Here is a 10,924-nt window from a genome sequence, read left to right as displayed (position 1 = left end):
TGATCCAAGAATACTTCATACTCCATCTCTGAATAATGAAGCCGGGACTTGGCTTTGGAGCCGGCCCGCTGGGTGCTGTCCTCGGGGTCGATGGGCTGGCTGGACAGGGAGGCGATGTTGACCTCAGCCACAGGGGCCGGGGCCTCTGTGATGGTGCTATGGAGGCTCAGCATCCGGCCACCCTCGAGGGGTCGCTGCATTACTTCAGCCATTTCGATGGTGCCCATGGCAAGCGTCCGGTAACCCGGGATGGTCTGGTTGTTAATACGCTGCTTCTTCTGCAGCAGGATCTGCAGCTTGTTTCTTGCTCTGTTTAGGTTGTGAGGATACTGAAAGGAGAAGGTCAGCGCCAGGTCGGTCTTCACATGACCACTAGGGGGCAGCAGAATCTCGTCCGACCTCAAGATCTTTTTGGAGCCCTGTATTTTTACACTGATCACCACAGCGCTGAGCTCCTTCTCCAGCTTCTTGTAGATGAGCAGCTTGGTTAAGCTGAGGCTACACAGCCTGGGCAGGCAGGTGGGGCTGGAGCATTCCACCTCCCAGGTGGAAAACAAGTTCAGAGGCACCTGTGTGTTGAGTGCGGCGGGCATGCTGTCCAGGCCCGCGGGTGCCGAGATGGGGGTCTGATTTCTATCCTGTGTTGGGAGAGGGGGACATGCCATCAGAGGCAGCTCAGAAACTGCCAGGTGGGTTGGGGGCTGCAGCTCAGACTGAACCCCAAGCACTCAGTGATTGGTGCAAGAGGTGGGGCAGGAGTGATTGCAGGAACCTCTTGCTAACCTGGCGGCCTTGCATACTTAGAGACCTAAAGTAACCACAAAGGATGGTCTGAAATTAAAGTGTTTGGTTGTTTTTTAACTCAAAGCAGTGGCGTCCTAGGCTGTCATCTTCCCTGAAAAAGGTCAATCTTTATCTTAACTGAGCCTGTCTATTGTCTTTTTGAATCTCTCCTATAAAGAAAGAGCTAATATGCTAATGGTAGTCATGCCCTTGTGCCCTCACGCCATCGTGCTGGGGGACCTGAGGCTGCGCCCCTAGCCCGGCAGGGCTTGATGGGGGACCTGAGACCGTGTCTGCCACCCCGGCACCAGGCCGGGGGACCTGAGGCTGCACCAGGGGACCTGAGGCCATGCCCCCCACCTGGTGGGGTTTGATAGGGGACCTAAGGTTGCACCCCCTGCCCTGTGGGTCTTTACAGGAGTAGGGCCAGCTGGGTCTGGGTCTTACACAATTTGCAGGCGTGCACTTGACTTGGGTGGGTGGGGACTTGACTCTGGGTCCCGCGGCACGCCCCAGACTGTGATAGGAGGGAGATTTTCATATACATTTTACTAATTTTCTTTCATCTCTGACACTTCTATTATAGAGAAAGGGCAAATAGCAATATTATAATATTGCCTCTAATTAATTCCCTTTTAATATGCATGAATTTCGTGCACCAGGCCACTAGTAACAACATATTTTTGGAATGTCAAAGTAATTTTCCTTTTTATTCAGACTCCTCAAAGCACAGGCACCGTTCTGCTCTCTGCAGAGACCACACATCTCTCATTGTTACCGAGTTCACTGTTGACTGTTAACTACCCTGCACACACCTAAGTGAAGGAAGTGTGTGTCTATCATTTTACCTTTTATCCAATGACAGAAGTTTCCCTGCTGTGCTTTCTCCTGCTTCCCTCATCTATCAACAATGCACTTCATGGGACCCACACAAGTCTCCACTTTTGATTGTAATGTATAAAATGAGGTGCACAGCTGCCATTCTCCAGAGCATTGTTATCTCCTTCGGTTGAGATTTTGTTTCACCGCAATTGTCTACACTGGGGCTCAAATAAACTCATAAAATTTCTGCACAGGTTTCCACGTTTTCTACATGGACAAGAGAAAAGGTTCTCGCAGGCAACGTAGACTTGGAGGTGAGTTATGATGAGACACATTGGTGTCTTAGTCATTTCTTAGCAGAGGATGGACAGCACCTCCCTGTGTTAACAAGGTCACCCTGGGATTTCTGACAGAACATCCCACTCTAAGATGGGAACACAGAGGCTTTTCCTGGGGTGAGAGGGTCTGGATATTAGGACAAGTGGGGTGTTCAGGGCAGCACTGTTGACATGACAACAGGAGGGGATCACGTCCAGGTCCCACAGCAGTGAACAGCTAGATAGCCAGCCCTGACAACAGGTACCCCTCCCGGTATGTTGTGCAGCCCAGGGAGGCCCCAACCCCTGACCTGGAGGGGCCACAGGGATGTGGTCCTCAGGGCAGCAAATGGCAAAACAACAGACTTGGTACCTTGAGCACCATGTCCTTTTGGGAAAAGCATCCCTATTAATCATGATGATGTGTAAGAGTGGGAGAAGGTGTGTAAGGATTGTCAAGCCAACATGGACATATGGAGATGGGCATTAAAAAGGGATAGTCTGGCCCTGGCCAGTTTGGCTCAGTGGATGGAACGTCGGCCTGTGGACTGAAGGGTTCTAGGTTCGATTCTGGCCTGAGAATGTGCCTTGGTTGGGGGCACGTCCCCAGTGGGGAGTGTGCAGGAGGCAGCTGATTGATGTTTCTCTCTCATCGATGTTTCTGGCTCTCTATCCCTCTCCCTTCCTCCCTGTAAAAAAAAAAATCAGTGACCTATATATTTAAAAAGGGGGGGGGGGTGGAGTCTATAGAAAAATGCAAAAATACTCTTACTGAGCATGATGTGAAATGGAGCAAAGTCTCTCTTCTGATATTCCTAAAACTTTGTGGGCAGCGACTTTGCATCTTATCTGAAAGGGGCTGGACAGTGAGAGTGGGTTGTGGGGAGGATACGGGCCCCAGATTCCTTTGGAAATTGGACTCTAGGAGGGACCTAGGGGAGTAGCAGGGCAGCTTCTGGAACCCAGGGCTCCCTTTGACTACATGGACCCTGGAGTCTGGGTCACCTCAGCACATGCACTCACCCTGCGGCCATGCTGCACGCTGGAAGGTGTATGGGGCCACTGTGCCTCCTCCACGGGCATGAAGTTGAGGACTCCATCAGTCAGCTCCTCTCCGTTCTCCTCTTCGGAGCTCAGGACTGGAAATGGGAACTGTAAAGACAGTTCCCAGTCACCAGGAGAAAAGCCTCTGAGCCCTGTTTTGCTGGTTCTGTAACCCATGTGACCCTCAATTCCAGACACACACAGCGTGATGCACTCAGACCTCCACTGTGGAGGAAAAGGGGTGACAGTCTGAGGGCTAGGGTTCCCATTGGCACAGATAAGGGACCCCTCTGGAACCCCACCTCCACCTGCCTGCCCTGTCCTGGGGTCTGATCACAGCAGGACCCCTAGGTGATCCACTGCCCCGAAAGCTGTTCCCACCCCAGGCTTCTCCCTTCTGGTCCCTCTTCCCCACACATGAAGGGGAGGGGATGTGGGCTGCACAGGGATGGCGCACAGAGGTGGCCTGGCCTGAATGGGTCTGACCCCGGTCACCTTGTGTTACCTGAGACCAAAAGCTAGGAAGTGGATAGATACGTCGGGGACGACGGTTGAGCAAACGTTGAAGCCGTCCGAAAAAGCTCTCACTGCGGGGTCTCCGGAAGCGAGAGAACCAATCACGAGGAGCACAACAAGAAAACATCTTGCTCTGGCAAATGCCTCTTGGCAAGTGAGCTGCCTGGTGGGCTAAAATGTGGTTGCCTGGTTACGGGGGTTGCAAGTCCTATTGGATAGTGACCTCATACCTGGGATTGTCATCCCTGAGTCCCCTCATCTCATGACAGCTATGCAAGTAGTCCTGTGGGCTGCTGTCTGCAGACCCCTCTTCTCCATGAAACACCTTATCTGTGCACAGTGGCACCAGCACAGCCCTCTGCCCAGCCCCCTAGAAGCTCTGGGTGCAGCCAGGGTCCCAGACTTGAGGAAGCCGACCTTGGTTCAGACTCAAACCCTCATTCTTTTTTTAAAAAAAAAATATATTTTATTGATTTTTTACAGAGAGGAAGGTAGAAAGATAGAGAGCTAGAAACATCGATGAGAGAGAAACACCGATCAGCTGCCTCCTGCATATCTCCTACTGGGGATGTGCCCGCAACCCAGGTACATGCCCCTGACCAGAATAGAACGCGGGACCTTTCAGTCCGCAGGCCGAAGCTCCATCCACTGAGCCAAACCGGTTTCGGCTCAAACCCTCATTCTTACCTCTTCTTGATCCTGGATAAGTCATTGCGCATGTCAGGCCCATCTCTCTCCTGCCTGCACAGTGGGTTATGGAGCAAGTGCTTCTTAGGGCTGTTCAGGCTCCTGTGGGGGAGGAGCTGTAAAGTAGGAGAACAGTGACATGTAGGTCGTGCCTCCAACCTCTTTTTCCTTCCTGTTGTCACCTCCTCTGTGTCTGCTTTTCTTCTAATCTCACCCAAGGTCATCACATCTAGAGTGTGTGTGTGTGTGTGTGTGTGTGTGTGTGTGTGTGTGTGTACGTGCCAGTGCCTGCTTTCTGGATCCCAGAAGAAAACGGCCTCCACATAGGGAGGAACAGGCAGGAGCTGCCCAGTGTGTCAGGATTTCTAATTTCCAGACCAACTCTGTGGGGAGGTGGGAGCCTTGGCCTGGAAGGCCTGAGCATTCCTGAACTCTGGACTCTGAATGTCATGTACCTGGGCCAATCCCTGCTTGACTACGGGCTTCAGTTTCCCAGTTATCCAATGAGGGTGTGATCCACAACTACTTAAGCATGAGCTCAGCATAAAGGGCCCGGCTTTCTTCACTGTGGGTGGTTTGTGGACAGAGGTGCACCTTCGTGATTCCAGATCTGGGCGCCTTTTCAAACAAATACTATCGAGGCTGCCAAGTGCTCACTGTCCCCCCATGCCATCTCCATGTCTGTACACGATTCCACCAGCACAGCCTTTTCCAGAGCCCTGAGGAAACCTGGGTGCACCTAGGACCCCACCTTTGAGGACACAGCTGGGTTTATCTCAGGCTCTGCATTCTGACCGTCTGGGATCCTGGGCAAGGCATGGACCTCTCGGGTCACCAGTTCCCTCCTCAGTGACTCCCCATGGTCTGCACCTTCCTCGTGTGGTGTGAATGTGTTCCCTCCCTTTCAATGTGGGTGCTCGTAGTGACTCCATAGAAGATGGCAAAGGGATCCAACTCGACCTCCATGATTTGGTTCTAAAAGTCAGTGCCTGACCCAGCCAGAGTGGTTGAGCATCATCCTGTGCACTGAAGGATTGCTGTTCGGTTCCTGGTCAGGGCACATACCGAGGTTGTGGGTTTGATTCCTATCGGGGTGCATACAGGAGGCAACCAATTGATGCTTCTCTCACACATTGATGTCTCTCTCTCTCTCTCTCTCTCTCTCTCTCTCTCTCTCTCTCTCTGCTTCCAGTCAATTTGGGGGGGGGGGTAGGAAATAACAATATTTAAAGCAAATTCATTTTATTTATTTTTTTTAATCTTTATTGTTGAAAGTGTTACATATGTCCCCTTTTTTCCCAATTGAACACTTCTAAACAATCCCTGTCCCCCACCCTATTGGTGAAGACAATAGGCCCTCACCACCCTACTCTCCGTGTCCCTGGGTTATGCATATATGCATACAAGTTCTTTGGTTGCTATCGTCCCACCCTGAAAAATTTTTTAAATATTCAGTGCCTACCCACTTGCTCACTCTGACCTGTGTTCTCTCTCTCTCTCTCTCTCTCTCTCTCTCTCTCTCTCTCTCCACATTGAGGAATTAGCCTCTGTGCTGTGAGTTGCTATCTGGAGAGACCCACATGGCCTGGCACTGAATGAGACCAACAGATAGACAGGAAGTCAAGCCTTCCATCCAAACTGAATCCCAAAGGCCCCCCCGCCCCCCCGAGTGAGTTCAGACCCTCAGTGACACAGATCCTGCCTCAGGTGAGACCACAGAAGTCCCAGCTGAGCCCTGCGGGATTCCTCATCACAGACGTGTGAGCTAATAAGTGTGTGTTGGTTAAGTCTCTAGTGTGGGGTAACTCTCAGCAATAGGTCACTAGCACAGTCGTCCCACACCAGGCCCTGGCCCTGCCGTCCTATCTCCCCCGTTTTTCTCCTCCCAGTTCCCTCCAGCCCCCACCCCTCACTTCTAACACCCTCTGCCCCCAGTTTGTAAGATGGCTGTGAAACTTAGGAAAGGACCCTGCCAAGTAGAGCCAAAATGAAAAGTGTTATTTGAAATAGGAAACAGCTTCTGTTGAAAACACAGTTCTGAGCTTCCAAGGTAAGGAGACACTCCACGAAGGCAGGCGGCTGCCCCTCCAGGCCCATTGCTAGTGCGCGCAAGTGCACTGCCATCACCATGGACCTCTAAGGTAGACCTGTCCCCCTGATTTCCAGACCTCATTTAACTTTCACAAGCCTTTATCAGCTGCCATTGTGAAATCAGGATGAAGAGGGTAGACAAATACTTATTCATCTTTCTGGTTTAGAAATGACATCCTAAAGAGAGCCATTGCAATGTCCCTGCAATGGGCTCACATTCTCAGTGCTTATGGTCCTCAGGGGTCAGTGGTAGGTCTCATCAGACTCCATTCAAATTTCCTTTCTCTCCGTGTCAACCTACAGGGCTGATCTCCTTGAGAGCAGGGACCCTGGGTGTGGTCCACAGTGAATACCCACTTGTCCTGAGAGAGTGGAGCTTGTGCCATGGCGGGTGCCGTACAAGGCTGTAGTTCATCCTCACCAGGGGTTTTCAGAGCACCGAAGAGGATTGATGTAAAAGGAGAAGCCAGGCTGCCTCTACAACCTTGTTCAGCCTTGGGGCGTGAGAAAGAATGGCTGCTGGGCTCTGGTGAGACAGAAGAGCCTCAGGAAAAAGCCCAGCTGATCCAGAGCCTAGGGTCTGAGGGCAGAGAGAGGCTCTGACCCCTGAGATTTGGAAGCGGTGCCTGTGGAGGAGATGAGTGTGTACCTCGGGCCCTGGGACATTCCCTGTCCCCTCTTCAGTGCTGTGGGCCAACAGAGGAGATGCTCAGAATGCTGCTCAGCGCGCTTGGAGCAGGTGGAGTTTCTGTCCAGGTGCAGGTGGCAGTCAGGGTTCAGGAACTGCCTGCTGCTGGTTAAACCCTGCAGCATTCTGCAACGTGGACTCCAGGGGGCGCCTAAGGCCGTGCTTTGTCCATGTACTGGTGGCAGATGAAGTTAAATGAAATGTGGGTTCCCAGGGGCAGCCCTGACATAAAGGGTCCTTGCTCCAAAGCTCGCCAGTCAATTTCCCCCAAAGTCCCATTGTCCTGGCCCTCAAGAACGTCACATCCTTAGAGCAGATGGCTCCTGAGAGACTAATTCTTCCCAACCTATGACTCATAGTAACACGACGCAGGCGTAGAAGAAACAGACTTGCTCAAGGCTCTGAAGGATTGTAGAGTTAAATTTTATAGAATTTAAATTAAGTTTGTACTTAAGAGTATTTCATTATATTTTTTTAAAAAAATAGACTCTAGTTTACTGAATAGTATGAGAAAAATACAGTAAAGTTATAAACATGAATATGATAAACACAAATATTTTAAAACTTCATATAAAGGAGGGGAGGGAGCCCTCTCTGTCGTGGCAGCGGACACTCGCTGTGGCCCAGGATCAGGACCAGAGGTTTCGAAGGAGCTGAGGTGAGTGGCTCACAAGCTGCAGGTGGGTCCACATCTGGAAGTTCAGTGACGGCTGTGCCTGGAGCCTGCTCTGGCTCAGGAGAGGGGACCAGATTGGCCTTTCCTCTTCAAGTGTTTCTGGATCTTGCTCTGGAGCTGCTTCTGTGGATCCAAGAGGAGAACATGTTACCACCATAACTGCCTTTGTGTGCCTTCCAAGGAAGGAACCTCCCATCTCCATCACTGAAGTCCCAGTTCAAGCCCCCACCCCAGGACATCCTCCAGACTGCAGGCCCTGGGCACTGACCTGAGCGGCTCTGTGCTCCTGCCTAAGCCCAGCCTCTGGGAGGTCTTCTCTGTGTGGGCAGCCACATCCCCTCCCCCTCACCCACACCACCCAATCCACATGCAGAGCTCTCTGACTCCTGCCCTTTTTTCTAGCAGAAGCCCTCAGACCACTGCGCTCTTGCAGAAATCCCACCATATGTGGGATCCAGAGTGTGGCCACCTTCTCCAAGTCACAGTCCCCATACTCCCCTTAAGGATCTGATCCAAAGCACATTCACTTTTTCTGCTGGTCTAGAGATCCACTTTCTGCTACACAGTACGTGTAGATCAGCAATACTTTGAAGAAGAAGTCACAGCGACTGTCCTGTGGATGCTACCTGCCTGTGCAGCCCAGTGTGACTGAATCACTCCTGACTAGAAGGAAGCGCTGGAGTGCGGTCTTGGGGGCAGTGCATTAGCTGAATGAATGAGCCCAAACCACCCCCATCTCAGAAGCCTGGGTGAGCCTGGGGTCCCCCTGCTCACCCCTGGGATTTCTAATATGGCTTCACCCAGGACAGGGATGCCTAATGGAATCTCCAATGTCTTTATCAAAGGACAAAACAGCTTAGCCTAAGGCCTGAGAATCACAAATAAGGCAGAAGCTTGGTTAAGGAGAAGAGAAAATGGCCAATAGGAACAACCACAGCCCCTCCAGCACACCTCTCCAGAGTCCAGGTTCCCAGCAGGCCTTTTCAAAGGGGGACCCCCGCCCCAATAACCCTATGAGGCTGGGCCTAGGCTCTCCCCATGTTCAGAGAAGCAAATACTCAGAGAGGTGCAGTGACCTGAAGACTCACAGCAGCAGGTAGCTGAGTGACCACGGTTCTGTGGAGGGGCAGGGCTCACCTGGTACATGGTGGGTCCCACACACGTTGTTTAGTAGCACATGTTCTGTATTAACACAGAAGGGTGGGTGGGATCAAGGTGGGGACGCTGCCCAGGAAGCTACTCACCAAGGATTTGACCAGTTTATCTAATCCATGTTCCTGGGTGTTTGTATATACAGATATATGTATATATATTTGCCTTCTGAGGGTCAAGAATATTTGGAATCCAGAGTGAGTGGTGCTGGGGCCACTTGGCTGGCTGACAGCTGAGGCTTAAGGCTGGGTTGACAGGCCTCCATAATGGGCATAGGATGCCCCCAATGGGAGGCCAGCCCTTGGCCTCTGGCTACCCAGCTCTGAGTCTGGGCACAGGGTGGAGCCAGCTCCCTGGGAAGCAGAGTCCTGGCTCCAGGAAGGGCAGGTGGAGAAGGTGAGGACAGTGCTCCCTGGGTGGTCAGTGTCCAGAAAAACAGACTTGCTCAAAGCTTTGAGGGTTTATAGGGTTAAATTTTATAGAGTCTTAATTAAGGTAATATTTGGGAGTATTTCAGTAAATGTTCTCTACAGTACACTGTATGTTATTAAATATCATAAAAATATAGTAAAAGTATAAGTATAGGTAACATGAACAGAAAGCTTCTAACACTGCATCTAAATGGGGGTAGGGGGCGCCGTCTCTGCCATGACCGCTGACACGCACTGTGGCCCGGGATCTGACAACGAAGGCAACGCAGGAACTGGGGTGAGTTGCTCCAATGCTGCAGGTGGTTCTTCTGCCTCTTGAAGTTCAGTGAAAGCTGGGCCTGGATCCGGCTCTAGCTCTGGAGAAGCCACTAGGGTGGTGTTGCCTCTTGAAGGTTTTCCTCATGTTGCTCTGGAGCTGGTTCTGTAGATGCAAGAAGAGGACATGTTACCACCCTCACTGCCTTTTGTGTGCCTTCCAAAGGCACACTCCCCCACACCACCCCCCAAAGGCCTCCTCCTCCTCCTGTCTCTAAAGTTGAGCTGTATGGAAGCCAACAACATCATCAGGCTGGGAAATTCTGGCGGTGCTGGTCCAGCCTGATGCCCAGGATGCAGGAGATGGCCCTGGGGAGAGAGATAAGTTGAAAGCAGAGTCTGAGGCCTGGCCTTTCCTTCCACACGGCCCTCCCAGAGCACCACTCAGAGAGTCTGGGGTCCTGTGCCTGCTGTTCCTGCCCGTCCAGAATCCAGACCTACTCCTTGTCCACCTTCAACCTGGCAGTCCTGGCAGATATGTGCCTGGTCTCCCAAGAGTGTCTAGCAGAAAGCCCTCATAACTGAGAGTCTGGATCAATGAGGGAACCACCTGTCCCCTTCTTCAGGGGAATCTGACATGCTCTCTCAGTGTTCCTGACCCCTCTGATACCTTCCCACCGAAATGTCAACTCCATCAGGACAGGGAGGGTTGGTGTCCACTCTTTTCATGTCACTCATTAGCACATAGTAGGTGCTCCAGAAATAGCTGAGCAATGAGCGAACAAATGAACTCTGTCTCCATCCTTGACATCCCAGGGCCTTCCTATCACCCAAACTTTGGATCCTGCGCCTACATGCTGCCTAATTCACTAGCCTCCCTGTGGGGTTCTTCACCTCCCACTGAAACTCAACTCCCTCAGGGCTGGGTACACTTGCCAAGCTGGCCCTAAGGAGGTCCTACCAAATTAATGAGCATGATCCCTGATTAGGGGTGCAGGCAGACTTGGATTAGGATTGGAAGACTATGAATTTTCTGAGAGGCTGACTCACCACTGAGCTCCCACTCCTCTCCCACACCACCCGAATCCACATGCACAGCTCTCTGACTCTTGTCCTTTTTCTAGGAGGAGCCCTCAGACCTCTGCCCTCTTGCAGAAATCCCACCATGTGTGGGATACAGGGTTCTGCCAGAACCTTGAATTCACAGTCCCCATACTCCGCTGATGGCTCTGATCCAAAACCGACTCACGTTTTCTGCTGGAACAGAGGTTCACCTTCCTCTTCACAATACGGGAAGATGCAGCCATAGGGAGGGGAGGCCGGAGGACGTCACATCGGCTGTCTTGTGGACACTCCGAGCCTGTGCAGCCTAGTGTGACTGAATCGCTCCCGACTAGAGGGAAGCTCTGCAGTACAGGCTAGGGGTTTGCTCTGTGCACTGGATTATGGTCAGTGCCTAGAG

This window comes from Myotis daubentonii, chromosome 16 (genome assembly GCF_963259705.1).
Source record: "Myotis daubentonii chromosome 16, mMyoDau2.1, whole genome shotgun sequence".
Lineage (NCBI taxonomy): Eukaryota > Metazoa > Chordata > Mammalia > Chiroptera > Vespertilionidae > Myotis > Myotis daubentonii.
Note: the sequence above shows the minus strand (reverse complement) of the source record.